We start from the raw sequence: 15,766 nt of genomic DNA, 5'->3' as shown, positions 1-15,766 counted from the left end.
CGAACTGTGTCGTATTTAAGAGGGTGGGCCCTCTTGCTTTCAACTGCTGATAAACGGTGGTTTTGTGGTCGTATCGAAAGGCGCCTTTCAGTCCAAGGCCACAGATGCAGTGTATTCTGAATTTGAGTGCCACTTACTATCTGATTTGTTAAAAGCAAAGTCCAGTGCCAAGAAACATTAACAATCTAGAGTTTAACCATCAGGCTAATGCCATCAACTTCAGTAAGAAAAATTGTCCAGCTATCTTCTTTAACGCAAAGACCCATAAAGGTGACTGCTCCTTGAGGGTTGTAGTTTAAGAGAATGGAACCTGTCAGAAACAGATCGCCTTCTCTTTGCGACATAAAATTAAGTTGCTGAGCATTGATGACTCCACTCGTGTAAGATCTGCAGAGAAAGTAACGCAGTTTCTACACGATAACTCTCGCACCAGTTTCATGGGGTGCTATGTTGACATAAGGATTTATATTACGCCATCCCTCAATCAGGATCAATAATGTGTTGAAGAATTCATTAACCTAAATGGAGCAGTGGCATTCCAAACGTCTCAGGCGTTTTGGTGAATAATTTTGTCGCACTTTTAAGCTCATACCTTCAGTCCACCTTTATTACATTTCAGAATAGCTTGTTTTTGCAAAAAAAAACTATTAGCGCCGCTGTTACGTGGCTTATTGCAGGATCTCCAATCCTGACGAAGCATTGTCTAAGGTGAGAGAGGAGTTCAGTCAAAGCCTCAGTCCACTTTGAATCACCACTGAAATTATAGAGGATAATATGTCATCACATTTATTGGATCTCAATCTTGGGTGGTTACACTTGTTGGGCTTACGAGCCAAGGGAAAACAAGCTACTTTTACCATTTTCTTCGGTTCAGTCTAAGCTGGTCAAGAGGTGTCACTAACCTTTGCTTCAAAAATTCCTTAATGAAATCCTGTTTGATTGCCATGACATCCAGTTTTGCCCAGCTCATATGCCGTTTGTCCTTTACTGGATATTCAGAACCTTTGTCAGTGTCTTTAGCCGATTGCTTTAAGCAGAAGTTGAAACATTCTTTTTGTGCCCCCGTCGAGACTGTAACTCCCAAAAGGAAGTTTGTACGTACCTTTCCCTACATCCACAATTGGTCGCACTGGTTAAATAGGCAGTCGAGTTGGCGTCGATATTGTTTTTCTAACCCTATGAAGTTTCAGTACCTGTAGTCAACCGAGATTATCCATCAGAGTCTCTTCGTGCACTGCACAGAAGACATAGTGTGTTCGAACGCCTTGAAATGCGGCTATGTTTACATTGGGAAAACAGGCAAGTGTGTCACTAAGAGGTTTAAAAGACCATCACGACGATGTGAACAAAGCTTGCGGGAGAACTTTGATGATTCACTGTCGCAATTGCAATTGTTTGCCAGATCCTAAACGCTGTGAACCGGAATTCATGTTCTGCATTTTGCCTGACAGACACAGAAAAGTTTGTGTGTGAGATAATCGAGGCCACTGAAATTTAAAAAAAAACCGCAATCACTGTGTTAGCACACCTTCTTTATCGCTTCCTAAGGAAGAGTTCATGCTCTTAAATGCTTCTTTGTCAGTTTTTGTTTTGTTTTACACTCATGCAATGTGGTTGACACAAGGTGCCCTTTGTTCGTTGTTTTTTTTAGGCCACAGTGTATATATTTTGATGTGGTTTCCAATACACATTGGCGATAGTAAGCACTCATGCCATCATATTTATTCCTTCGTTGTCCTTGTCTTGTCTGCATTGTTTTGTCACAACGTATTGACCTCCTTTCCCACCTCTAGGGTTAATGGTATGGAGAAACCTTAACCAGATGCAGCCCCACATACTTGGAGCATGTCACGATACATGCTGCTGGCACCACAAGGGCACTCGGGTTTATCAGGAGATGTCATGATCTGTGTGCTCTTGCCATGCTGCGCAGTTTATGCATAAAAATTTTATTGATTCCAAACTGAAGTATTCCCTAGCTCTTTCAATTTTGCACCAAACTGTTTGATGCTACGCCACCAACTCCCTTTAATCCAACAGCGACACTTGATACAGCATATGTGTAATCAGTCATCTCATTTGACCACCAGACATCACTGCATAAAAGGGGAAACGCTCGTTTAGGTGTGTTCCATATACTCTACAATACTTTTCCACAACTTAATGTTAAATGTTGCTGCCCCGCTTCAGACCAGGATGCCATCACAACTAAATCAAGAAATTTTTCCTGTTCCCATTGAAGAATAAATCAAATCAAAGTTTATTTCCCATCTAGCACTACAGATGGAGGAATCATAGAAAAAAGCTGCCCTTGGGCAGCTTGACGAGTCTACAATCCTTATTATTGACAGGGAGGCAACACAAGAGTTTATACAATTTTAAAAAACAAGCACATCAAGGAAGCACCGGAGAATACACGAAACAGCAATATGTATACATAATGAAACTTAAACAATGTTATGCAAAAACAAATTATGTAGTTCACGACGTGAAAAAGAAAACAAATCGAGGTTAATGTGGATATACCTATTTAGAAGAGATGGAAGTGTGTACTGAAGGCATTCCCTACCAAGATTTAGTCGAGGTGTTGGCACTGTCCATTCTTCGCCACGTCTTGTTGGATAGACTGATTCTTTTTTCCTTAGTTCTGCAAAATTTTTAAGATTTGTTACATTCTTCTTGATTTCTGTTTTAAAAGTAACACTGAGGCGATATTTATAAAGATTAGGTGCTTTAATAACTCTGGAATGACAAAAGAAAGCTGCACTGGGATGTCGGAACGGTAAATTATATGCATTTCGGAGATATCTTTTTTGCATTAAATGAATACGTTCAAGGTTAGTGAATGTTGTAGTGCCCCACACCAACTGGCAATAGTTTAAATGCGAGTTGAATATTGAATTGTATACCAGCATCTTAGTTTTTGTGGGAAGTATGTATTTTAGACGGCCTATAACACCAGTGATTTGAGCTATTTTTTTCAAGATATAATTGACATGATAATCCCATGACATACTGGCAGAAAATATGACCCCAAGGCATTTAAACTGCTCAACAATTTCTACAGCCCGCGAGTTTAATATAATATTCTCGTGCAGTGGGATAACTTTATTTTTCGGCCTAAATATGACAGCTTTGGTCTTACTCTCATTTATTTGCATCAGGTTAACTGCAGACCAGACCTCAAGAGGCATTGTGGCATTACATTGTTTGATAAGTTCATGAACATTTTCACCCGAAAAAAATACGCTCGTATCGTCTGCATAGATGGAAAACTTTGTATTATCGCTAATGTTGACAATATCGTTTCGGTAAATATTGAAGAGTAGAGGCCCTAGCGTACTGCCTTGGGGGACACCGTAGAAGAGCGGCTTCGGTTCAGACTGTATACCATTTATGTACACCACTTGCTGTCTAAACGACAAATAAGAACTTAGCAATGAGAGCGCTTTTCCTCGGATACCATAGTAGTGTAATTTATTTAGTAAGATTTTATGATTTACCAGGTCAAAAGCCTTTGAGAAGTCCACAAATACACCAATGACAATAGATTTGTTTTCAAGTTGCTTTATTATATATTCCTTTTGTTGGAGTAATGCAAGTTCAGTGGATTTGCTTTTGCAGAAGCCAAACTGAAATGGTGTTAGCAAGTTAAATTTATGGATGAAATTTGACATTCTTAGATGCAGCATTTTCTCAAATGCTTTCGAAAACACTGGCAAAATAGAGATTGGTCTGTAGTTGGCCGAGGGCGTTGCGATCTCCTTTTTTGTAAAGAACAACAACTTTTGCTAATTGCATTTTTTCCGTAAAAACTGCAGTTTCTAAACAGATGTTAAAGATGTGAGCAAGTATGGGAGCAATTATGTCAACTACATGCTTGACTGGCCGTATTTGGATATCATCAATGTCACAGCTACTGCTATTGTTAAGATTTGTTATCACCGACACTACTTCGTCTACCGTGACTGGGTGCAGAAAAATTGTTTCATCATTCTGAATTCGAACATATTTGCAAGCGTCAGATCCGGCAGCACGTGTTATAGCACGGGTAGCCAAGCTCGTTAAAAAAGTATTGAATACATTAGCCAGTTCGACGCCAGAAACTTCCTTTCCATCAATATTTAATTTTGTTAATGCAGTGCGTGAACTGTCCCGCTGCAGAAGTGTATTTAGTCTCGACCATAGTACACCATTTCGAGCATTCTTAACATCTAGAAGTGACACGTGATAGGCTGTTCGTGCAGACCGCAGTTTTTTAGTCAATTTGTTCCTATATTTCTTAAATACCGCAAGGTCCTCAACCTTCCGGCTGCTCAAAAATTTTCTGTACAGCTTGTCTTTCATTTGTATTTCTCCGCGAAGCTCTGGCGTTACCCATGGCTTGCGGATTCTGCGACTTTTCACGCGTGTTACAAGAGGAAAGCAGTCGTGATATATCTGTTTAAAGCAATCGACAAACGTATTATAGGCAACATTTGCATCATGAAGTTCAGCTATCTTACTCCAATATACTTTCATGAGCGCATCCCTAAAGGATTTCAATGATGATTCTGTAATAGCTTGGTATGTGATTGATGTGGACTTACTTCCTATTGTACTAGCGTTCTCAATGCAAGCAAACACAGGAAGATGGTCACTAACACAACAAGATAAAACACCAGAAAAAGCATTCAGCTGCATAGAGTTAGTAATAATTAAATCGAGAACAGAATGGCCTTTGCTTGTGACTCTACCTCACCACATTTTCATTGCATGTGGTCCCTCAAAATTATGGAAATAAGTGATATCGCTTGGAGCATTGACACTGGTTTGTTTTACCTTTTCTTTGCTGCTGTTTTTATTTTTTGCAACTGATGTATCAATGGATTGTATGCCTCTTTTCGTAGTGTATCGTCTGCGACATCTCAGCTGTGCTACTGCAGTCACCCTTCTGATGTTACCTTTATATTGTCCCTCTTATTAATACCCCACTAAAAGCCTTCAGAGGACAAAAAACGATGGCTTCTTTATTTTGCTCATTATGGCACACGTCAGGCTTATGTTTAGGGATATAGGAGAGGCCTTTGTCTTGCAGTGGTGCTAGTTATGCTGCTGATGATGGTACTTAATGACGAGCATATGATATATTGAATAAGAACCTCAAATTATTTTTCTTTTTGAGTGCGAATAGCTTCAGTAGTTCTTGATTTAGGCTCACTTTATTCCTGTGGCCACAATACGGAGTTTACTTTTTTAGCACTCTAATACTGGCAAGAATAAAAACTTGTGGATCCTAATTCTGTCATTTCAATCTTTTCTGCAGAGTGCATCGCCCAGTTTTCCCAAGCCCTCATGCACCGGTGGTACATCAACAAGGCTGTTTCATGGGGCCCAGCTGCATTGACAAGTGGCTAAAGAAGAGCAAGAGGAGCATGAACACAAAATAAAACTGGCTGTAGGAGCTTCATCTATTTTGAAATTTGCTGTCTCATTGCGACAGACATAACATTGCTGCATGGCCCCTGCCCCAACATCTCCCAGTCATTCCACCATGCCCAGTCATTCCACCATGCCCAGTCATTCCAACCTGCCCAGTCATTCCAACCTGCCCAGTCATTCCAACATGCCCAGTCATTCCAACATGCCCAGTCATTCCAACGTGCCCAGTCATTCCAACATGCCCAGTCATTCCAACATGCCCAGTCATTCCAACGCATTTTCCATTACCATAATCCACCAAGGTTTCCAGTGTTGGTTTCCAATATTTACATCATTGCCTTTTTTTCCAATAGGGACTTCTTCGCGGGAAGTAAGCTTTGGCTGTCAAGTGGCACTGCAGCCGACCAACTTGATTCTCCTGTGAGAAGCCAAAGTGTATGCAGGATAACGCCTTATTGCACAGCGTACTGCTGAACGTGGAATGCATCAGTGATAGGTATGAGGCTAAGATTCTTGTTTTTTCCTATGAAATAGAAATTATTTTCGGTGATACATATCTTTACACCAATTGTTTGATCTGTTAAGGAAGCGTTTAAGCTTAGGTTCTGCATCAGCAGAATCTAGGCTTAAAGCCAACAGCCGCTGAAACTGTTGACGACTGTTGGTCGTCACTGACTACTTATTCCAATGATAACTACGGCTTTGCGCCCGACAGCACATCGTTAAGGCGAAGCAGTGCGCGAGGCCACTCAGCTAGCAGCAAAACAGAGAGAGCTTTTTCTTGAAGCGCTTTCTTTTTCTCACGAAGCTGCACAACCAAAAGACCGAGGATGAGAAAGACGATGAGCGACTGCGGAGCACGGGACTTTGAGAAAGGGGACGTCATAAAGGAGCCTCGCGAGATGGCGTCGCTCCCACTGGCGAGGAGGACAAGGGCGCCGCGCAGAAATCGATGTCGCCGGCGCCGAGGAGGCGGACTCGCGAGGGGGCGAAGGCAGGGGGCGTTCGCTTGTTTGTCGTCGGCGAGCGAAGGGCCTGGCGTGGAAGACTCGCGCAGAAACGCTCACAGAGCACGTTTCCCCGACGCCGCGATTGCGGCCGTTAGCAGGTCGCTTTGAGCGCCGTCCTTTGCCGGACCCTATACCACAGTCACAGCCTCCCTGCTGACGAGCTTTCAAGCGCTGTGGTGCTGTACACGGCGTTGTAAGACAGTGGCACGTCTGTGCGTCTGCCCGTCAAACCAGTTGTTTTCCGCGCTCCGGTAGATTCGATCACATTCGACAGACTCAAGGGCGGTTTAAGGCGTTCATTCTAACCTCTTGTTTCCTTCACCGCTTATGACTGGCCGCGGCTATTTGAAAGGCTGGTGGAACAAGAAAATTATGTGGCAGCCACAAAACCACAGTTGATTACGTAATAAGGGAGTAATCACTCATTGACATCCACCCGAGCGCAGCCTTACGGCTACAAAGGAAAGCTTTCCTTTGTAGCCGTAAGGCTGCGCTCGGGTGGATGTCAATGAGTGATTACTCCCTTATTACAAATCTACTCCACCTTGGGGGATTATCCTAAACATTTGACCAACAGTTGATTACGCGTTCATGAAAATCGAAGGAGAAGCATATGGCGGTGGCCTCACACGGAAATAGGCGTGACTCAAGGAAATTGATAGGTGTTGGTTGCAAGCAGGAAGCAGAGGGGTGTCCGAATTCTTTGGCCCGCTCGTAGACGATTCTGATGAGTGCCGATGTAGACAACGGGCCTCATCACTGCCGGAAGCCTGGGCTAAGGAAGGCTTGAACGCCCCGAAAAGGCTTTCAGACTCCTGGCGAAGCGCACCATGAATAACTAGGTAACGTCAAAAAGAAAGACAAGCATCCAATGCCTGTCCTTCGCGCGCATGTATCGCCTCTATTGATTGCGGATACTAGGAAGGAACCGCAATTCTCGAGGGCATGCACCGAGTAGCACGGAAATAGTGTCACGGAAAAGTGTGCCAGATAAAAGCAACCGTGGTAAAGTAGAACGTGCCAAAGTGATAGGACGTGAGGAATGTACATGGTGGCACGCCTATGAAAAAATATGAAAGAGAGAGAGAGACAGAGAGAAAGAGTTTTCGATCTTTAGTTCTCTAAGGCAATACCGAATCTGTTGTAGCAGGAAAAGTAGAAAAGAAAAGCATCTTCCTGAACAGCTGCTTAATGCAACAGCAGCGCTGGCTTGCGCATTGACAACAAGCCTGCAGGATCTATTGACTCCCAGAATGGGTTTGAGCACAATGCACCCTGAGTTAGGCTGCACGGCTTCGCCATGCAGGCAATGACTTTAACGGAGTATTAGTGTGAGCAGAGTGGCGGTACCCCAGTGCTGCGCTTGACTCCCCGTCCACTCGCATGCAGCAGGAAAACAACAACAAATGTAAAAATCTGGTGTATAGATTTGTGGCATCGGTCCATAGTTCTACGACACCACTAGAGCATAGACGAGAATTTGCTTCATAGACGGTACTTTTAGCGTTAGACGTGTACGAATATGTACATAAAGAAGCAATGGTTTGGTCAAAAATGCGATGCCGTCCCAGTGGCCTTTCAGGACCGAGCCCCTGTTTTCGCTAGTGGCGGTGCATTTGCGGATGGTGAGAGCAGCGCCCACGCTATTAAATGGACACAGCCTAAGGATTACTTACCGGCCAAGCTGTTGTGCATATAGTGCAAGATGGTCGTGTGGTTCCTGCCTCTAGCAAGCCTCTAGTCGGTAAGTTGTTGGATAAAATCACTTGAATCAACATGTGCGCAGTTCGACAATTTGCTTTAAGTAAATGAAAAGTAGGTGCTTTCATATACAGGGTGTTTCACCTAAGATTTTACACAGTTTTTAAAAATGGCCCTTTGAGTTAGAAGGGCGCTTTTTTCGGCATAGCATTGTCAGCGGTGTAGTACATCAGAAAACGGCCAAGACCTGCTAACTAGCAGGCTGGTTAACTACTATTGAAGAGTTAACTTTGTAACTATTACTATTATGCTCCTTAATTATTCAGAGGCGTGTAGTACACCATAATCAATATCCGTATCAGCTTTTAGAGTTTCGAAAACGCGGTTACCCTCGGCGCTGTGGCTCAACAAATTTTGGTTGCATCGCTCCAAGATACATGCGTTTTCGAGAAGTTTGCCGGGAAAGCAACTTCTCCAGTACATGTAATGTAACGCGTCGAAATAACCAAAATCTGTTCGGCCTCAGCGCCGCGGCTAACGTTGTCGAAATTCTGAAAACTTATATGGCTATTTATTATGGTGGGCTACGCGCCTCTCAAAATTAAGGAGCCTTAGAGTTATAGTGAAAAGTTAACTATTCAATTTTAGTTAACCAGACTGCTAGTTAGCACGTCTTAGCTGTATTCTGATGCACTACAGCGCTGACAAGGCGTTAAAAGCGCTCTTCTTACTTAAAAACTCAATTATTTTAAAATTATATTAAGTCTTAGGTGAAACCCCCTGTACAGTACGGTGAGAAACAAATTAATAAGATCCAAAAATCTGACGCCTAAGAAATGACACGAACTTCGAAGCATAATGTTTCCAAGTTTTGGGTACACGGCCACTCCGTGCGCGTATAGCTGCTCATCGAGCCGTGGCGATAGCGAATCTCTCGAGCGACGAACGGTCCCCGGAGTGAACGACCAGAGTGGAGGGCGCTCTGTCCGAATCAAAGATAAGCTCCCCGCTTCGGCGTCACCGTGCCCATAGTGCATTCCCCGCAGAAGAGAGCGGCTGCCTGACCCCATCGGCTGACAGGCGGCCTCTTTTGTTCGTGCTGAAAGGTGGCAACGGCGACCCTGCTCAACCGCGCCGAAGGCTCCTGCTTAGCGTTACGCGGCTACGGGTGTCACGAGTTCGAGGATACATTGTTTCCTCCTTCCGCGCTCACCCTTATGTGCTGAGAACAAGTGCGTAAGCAGCGATATGGAGCAAGAACGGGAAATTCCACCTCTCAGAGACTACAGGAGTGCTCCTCGATACTTAGACAACGCAGCCAGTGCCACTGCTGTGCGCTGGAAATGAACAGGCGCATTTAGTCGCATAGAGGCGTGTAGGCAACTGCTCCGCCTGAGACACTTATTTAAGTGATCGCGTCTCTGCCACTATTCCAAAAGGCCAAGTCCTCTAAAAAACGTCAATAGTGGTCATCACACTGATTGTCGCTCAGTTCGGGAGCCCTCAGGGTACACGATACGTGAGACGTCCTCCGTGGGAACGTTCACTCTTCTCATGTTTTCCAAGATTGTCTCGCGCTCGGCACAAAAACGCGAGCGCACTAAAACGTAATGGTCCGGTCCATATCATTCACTACAGCACAGTGTACACACATAGGCGAGATGGAGCGGTTAATCTTGTGCATCTGTACTGGCGTACAGGCAGAGTTCGTGCGTGGTCGATACAAGAGAGGGGCTATGTCGCGCGCGCGACAATCCTCGCGTAACGCAAGGGAGGTGCAAAGGTGGCCGAAGTGCAGAAGAGCGTTGCACCACCAGTTGCCTAGCGAAGTTCTCGTCCTTTGGGACAGCCACTGATGATGGATAAGACTGGGCTTCTTAACTTCTTGAGCAAGAACGTCTGCCGCAACGTCAGATGGTAGCCACAGGAAGCAAACCGTAAATCCTTTCAACTGTAGCTTCCTTATCCAGGTAAGAACAGGGTGGCTAAGTTTATCATTGGGAGCTCCTCGTTGCAGGCGCTGTAGAGCAGGCTAGTCAAACAGAATGACAGAGACTCTCTGTGGTCTACAGAAAGATAGACGTTTAAGCGACCTTGCAATGGCCAATTATTCAGCCGAGGTGGACTACGCTATTCTTCGCAGGTGCGCGACCTAAGATATTCCAAGGTCAAGCGCTACAAATGCAGCTGACCGTGACTGTTCATGCCTGTTCACAGAGCCATTAGTGCAAAATTGTACTTGTAGGCGGTGTTACGTTTCGCCAACGTCGTGTGAGATAACCGGCTCGGCTGCAGCGGACTCTCCCAAGGGCTGCCGATGACGCGGGGTCGACTCCCGGCGGCGACAGCCGATAACATTCTCTCTTCCGTCTGCGGGAAGAAAAGGGGACCGGCTCCACCTCGCATTGCGGCAGTGCGCCCCCAATGGCTTAGGACCAGACGGCGCCGTGGAAAACAAACGCCCCGTCTTTCCTTGCCGGAGAACGGCGACGGTAAGGCAAGCCGTCTTTATCCACGCTACCTGCGGATAGTAGAGGATGACCTTGGAAGTGTTGACCTTCCAAGAAATGGAGTTCAATGGTCAAGGTCACGGCTTTTGCTTCATGGGGTCTTCATCGACGTGACCATCGGAACATGTGATCTCACCACCGGATCCGCTGCGAGAGGAAAACGGTGCTGCCTCCTGCGGTGCGTTTTTCCCCAAGTCGGCTTGAGGGATCCTTGATTGGACATTCCTCGAGTGTCTAGATTCCCCAGCTAGAGATCTAGGGACCTGCGAGGGTATAAAACCTGCAGAATGATTATGCTAGAAGGATCCTTTCAGATACTTCTTGTTTGCCACGTACTCATGTAGATATGTAAATAAACTTATAAAGTCTTCTTCAGCGCCCTCCAGCTCTCTCTCTCTCTCTACCACGTCTCTGACTTCCTTCCCGCCCGACCACGCTATCTGAGTCCCAAAAGTGGCCATCAGACACTGTTAAAATGTTCAAGGACCAAGGACCTTACTTCTGACAGAGATAGCGATCGTTTTGTGCGTAAGCCTGGGATTTCGAGGCAGCAATGAATGTCATCATAAAACCACGGCATGTTCTGCTGACACCTGCGTCCCGTGGGTGGCCAATCCAGCGTGCTTAATGTGTACGGGCTGCAGAGGAGTAATTTTGGGTCCTCGATCGTAGTCGACGAAGCAGCACCTCACCTGTCCGGGTGTCTCCAAGGTGAACTAATTGCAGAAGCAGTGTTTTGGAGGCCTGCAGACGTAATGCAAAACAACGGGCTTCTTCTAAGGCCTTGGTAGAAGAAGTTTGGCGTGGAACTCCCAGCCAAGCCTTTAGGCCTTTCCTGTTGGCGCTTATGCTGGCTGTCTGAGGGCGGCAGAAAAGGCAGAAAATAAATATCTGCTGGTACCATTAGCTTAGTGTAGTTTCGGCATTGTTGAAGGACCACTGCCCAACGTTGCACCTGCGAAACGTTTCGGTACGTTTAGCGTTGGCAACGAGGAGGAAACAATGCTGTTCTCCGCTCTCCTCCACGTCAGACATGGCTCAAGGATCACGCCCACGAACCTGGCGTGGCATATGCCTGATGAATCTGGGTTCCCCGTATTCGTAGGTCTAAGCGCACGCAGCGACGTCTTTCGTCCGGGAACAGCACGAATCAGGACTTCTCTGCTGACAGGGAGAGACCCAACGTGGCCAAATGGGTGTTTATTGCAGAAAGAGCCCTCTTGCGTTATCAGCGCTAAACGCTTATGCGGTAACCGGATACCCACATACAGATCTCTTCAGCATAGATGGACATTCGCAGCGATGTACGGCCAATGGTACGGAGCCTGGCAAAGCTGCCATAGCAATGTTAAACAGCAGCGGCGATAACACACTTCCTTATGGCACTCTTCGATGCGGTGTCCTTATGCTGCTAAATGTCTTTCCAAGGCGGACTTGCATCCTAGGGTCGCAGAGAAATTTTTGAACGAAGCATAGAATGCGCCTTTCGCCTTCATGCGATGTAGCTGAGTGAGAATGGATTCTGGTAGGACACAGTCATAAGCCTTCGACACGTATAGGAAAAAGGCAAGGGTTGAGAGGCCGTTGCTCTTATGCTCACTGTGGCTGACTAAATCCAAAATGAAATCCTGCGCGCTGAGACGGGAAAGGAATCCAGTCATACATGTTGGCAAGAAACGCCTGGTTTAAGCCCACCAGGACGGGGAGTTGTACATTAGTGTCTCCATTAACTTTCGCCCCCATGTCGCCCTCCGAGAGTTCCTCAGCAGCATTTTAATGGTTTGGTTTAGGGTTTGGTTTATGGGGTTTAACATCCCGAAGCGACCCAGGCTATGAGAGACGCCGTAGTGAAGGGTTCCGGAAATTTCGACCACCTGGGGTTCTTTAACGTGCACTGACATCGTACAGCACACGGCCCTCTAGAATTTCGCCTCCATCAAAATTCAGCCGCCGCGGCCGGGATCGAACCCTCGTCTTTCGGGTCAGCAGCCGAGCACCATAACTACTGAGCCACCGCGGCGGTTGCAGCATTTTAATGTGTAAGCATTGTATGGCTATGTTTGCGGAGATTGTCCGCACGATTACGTCCGAACGAATGGGTTTATGCGAAAAAGAATTATACCATCGGATAGAGCATCAAAAAATCTCCTATCGTAAATCGAGGGGTTGAGGTGGGTTGATTAATTAATTAATTAAACCTAAAAATGTCCAAAAACTGGGCGGGGCCATAGTAAAAGTAGTGCCAAATTTGGAAAACGCCGGAAGTGTGGCACCACGTGACGGAAAGTGTGGGCGGAGTCAATGCGTGGCGCCAAATTTGAAAACGAAACATGGCACTAAGTTTGAAAACTTACGCTTACGCATTTCACAAATGCGGGGCCTCAGTGATCTCCAACATTTTTGCTATTCCTTTCACACTGGCATCTCTCTGATTTTTATTTCGTAGGTGAGGAGGCACAACAGTAGACGTCGTGAGCGTGCATTTTTCATTCTTTGTTTGGTAACTCAGGCATAGCACTGTCTAAAAACCGAACTTTGAATTTATACGTTAGAGCACCATATTGTGAGCTTACAAGACAGTGGCATTTATAAAAAGACATTTCCGGCTCGCCCCAAATCCTGTAAAATAACTCGCTTGTAAATAATCCGTTAGATCTCAGCTAGGACATGCATCTACAGTACGGCGTCCATGCCTTACGTAACCTTGCAAGCCAATTCTTTCGAGGTGCTACAAAATCACGCCTTATTCTTCTCATTTGTGTGAAGACAGTGTTTCATCTCTCAAAAACAAAGTCTGAGTTATTGTCGCTGTCTTTTCGTCCCCACAAACGCACCCTTATCTTGCACCATCAGTTTTTTAACCATCGTCCTTTTGCGCGCCTTTCTTCATGCCATCATGGCACGTATCTCACCCCACCTTTATAGATTGAAACGTTACTTCCAGCCACATCACCCACCTTATATGTAGAAAATTTGTCAAGCTGCCTTTTTAACTGATGTCGCGGCACAAAGGCTATCTCGAACCCTGGGTTCCGTTTTGTAGCGTGTTGAGTCTTCGGGCTGTGGAAAGACTGAAGTTTCGAAGTTGGGGAAAACGAAAACAAGCGGGTTTAATGGCACTTCTGCGAAACTTATTTACATACTGAAGATAGAAGAGCAAAGAATCAAGAATTAAAAGTTAATGGCATCGAGCGACTGGGTGAGCCTTTTCGACAGTGCCCAGAGCGTCCTTTCGCACTCAGCACCGTCCGTAAATCCCCTAAGGTTCCGCCTCTCCATCAGGCGGAGGCCAATCCAACACGAGGCACATTTTCCCAAGATGGACGCCAATCAAAACTGCACAGCACTGTTGCACGCGGAGTCAGTCGTTGCAGAGTCAAACCGTAAGAACAGGAGAGGAGAAACTGCAAGTCCGCTGCTAATTCCTGTAGTGCAGCAACAGCGGTGCAAGCGGCTCCGTGTCACCGAAAACACAAGTGGTCCTTGCGACGCCACGGCCCTCAACTGCGGCGAACTCTCTACAGTGGGGCCGGCTCCTGACGGAAACGGGTAATTCATGGCTCCTTCCCTTTATTCCCCCGAACGGGTGCCCTTGGTTCCGTCCGTCGTAGGTCGCTGTCCCCTTGGCGTCCCTCTCCGGGAAGGTTATCCCCACCCCGCGAAGCGTGAGAAAATCCCGCAGACGCTTTCTAAGAGTGGCATCCTTCTTTGGGGTCGTCGGCTGGTCAAACACGGGTCGCAATCTGAGTTATAACAGCCTCCTCCCCCCCAGACGAGTCCCGGCGGGTAGAAGTCGCCGCTGCTGCACGAAGAGACGACTCAATTACTTGCAGAAGTATGCCACTCGCAACGTTGTCTTCTTTGACGTTGACCGAATTCTTTGAGCCGTCTCTGAAACTTAAATCACGTGCCCAAGCAAGCACTCAACTCCCCTTCGAGTAAACCAGTTCAAAAGAGGATTTGCTACAATCTCGTTACTAGAACTGTTGTAGAAAAGCTCGCACTGAAAATTTCTCGCGACCCATGTATGCTGAGAAAACCAACCATGATACGATACACATTCGCACACACAAACGCACGAAAAAAAACTAAAGTAGCAATTTTGGATACATGAAGAGCACCCCGGTCCGATTAGAAAGAACGGCTAAGTGCGTCCGCGTTTCCATTCAATTTGCCCTTCTTATACTTAGTGTGCTAATGATACTGCTGTAGAATCACGCTCAACCTCAGAAGGCGACTGCTCTTTGATGTCGTGGTTTGGAGTAAGGAAACGGGACAGTGGACCGTCTCTACGATGATAGGTAAATTGGAAAATTAGTTTTGAGGAAAGGAAAGAGAGAAAGAGGTAGTGGGGTTCGGAATAATTTCGACCACCTGGTGATCTTTAGCGTGCACTGACATCGCAAAGCACACGGCGCAAAAGGCGCCCGTGTGCGCCCGTGTGGCTTTCACATGCATCGAAATGTGACCGCCGCGGCCGGGATCGAACCCGCGTCTTTCGGGTCAGCAGCCGAGAGGCATAACCCGCGGCGGCTGAACGAGAGAGTCTAAAACAGCAAAACTTTGGGTTAGGCGACACTGGCTTCTTCAGTCGAGCTGCAAGGGGATGTCGTCTAAAGAGCATTCGGTGGCTGTAGTGGTTTGAGACCAGCCCCTTCAACAAGCGGCGTCCTACCGGAAGGAAAAAGAAAGCAACAGCGCCACGATGGTCGTCAGCGCGCTGCGACGCGGCACGTCAGCTATCGGACGGCCAGTGCCGTGGGGATTGAGCCCGCCTGACAGCTTCCAGTGAGATGCATGTCATGTGGCCTCCCCAAAGGGCTTGCTCCATGTACTGGATGCGTCGTGGGTGGACGAGGGCTTTAACCGCTCGTGCAATCGGCTCGGACCACGGCTGCGCATTCCGGCGCATGGGGCAGCCCTTTGTTGAGGCGGGTGGCGTTCTCCACTTTCAGGGTCTGATGAGAAGCACCGACAGTTTAATTTGGCGGATGCATACTAGCGCTGCTCTTCGAATAATCTTGTTATTTTCCTTTTCCTTCTCGCATATGCTAGCACTGCAGCCTTCCTGACACGAGCACAATGTGAGTCCAGGTATACGTGCCTTCGGGCTTTGCGCAGTGT

General features: G+C 46.5%; 1 protein-coding gene across 3 annotated transcripts in view; it reads left to right on the top strand.

Moving 5' to 3' along the window:
* Positions 1 to 15,766, top strand: part of LOC149359216 (cadherin-like and PC-esterase domain-containing protein 1) — a 95,358-nt gene that overhangs the window by 5,633 nt on the left and 73,959 nt on the right. For all 3 annotated transcript variants that reach the window (XM_089571494.1, XM_089571493.1, XM_089571491.1), the window contains exons 3-4: positions 5,306 to 5,437; positions 5,775 to 5,917. The gene's annotated coding sequence lies outside the window, so the exon portion shown is untranslated. The remainder of the gene's footprint in view (positions 1 to 5,305; positions 5,438 to 5,774; positions 5,918 to 15,766) is intronic.

The sequence above is a fragment of the Amblyomma mixtum genome, chromosome 2 (genome assembly GCF_055824585.1).
Source record: "Amblyomma mixtum isolate Tamu chromosome 2, ASM5582458v1, whole genome shotgun sequence".
NCBI classification, from domain to species: Eukaryota; Metazoa; Arthropoda; class Arachnida; order Ixodida; family Ixodidae; genus Amblyomma; species Amblyomma mixtum.
Note: the sequence above shows the minus strand (reverse complement) of the source record. Positions and strands in the feature narration are given on the sequence as shown.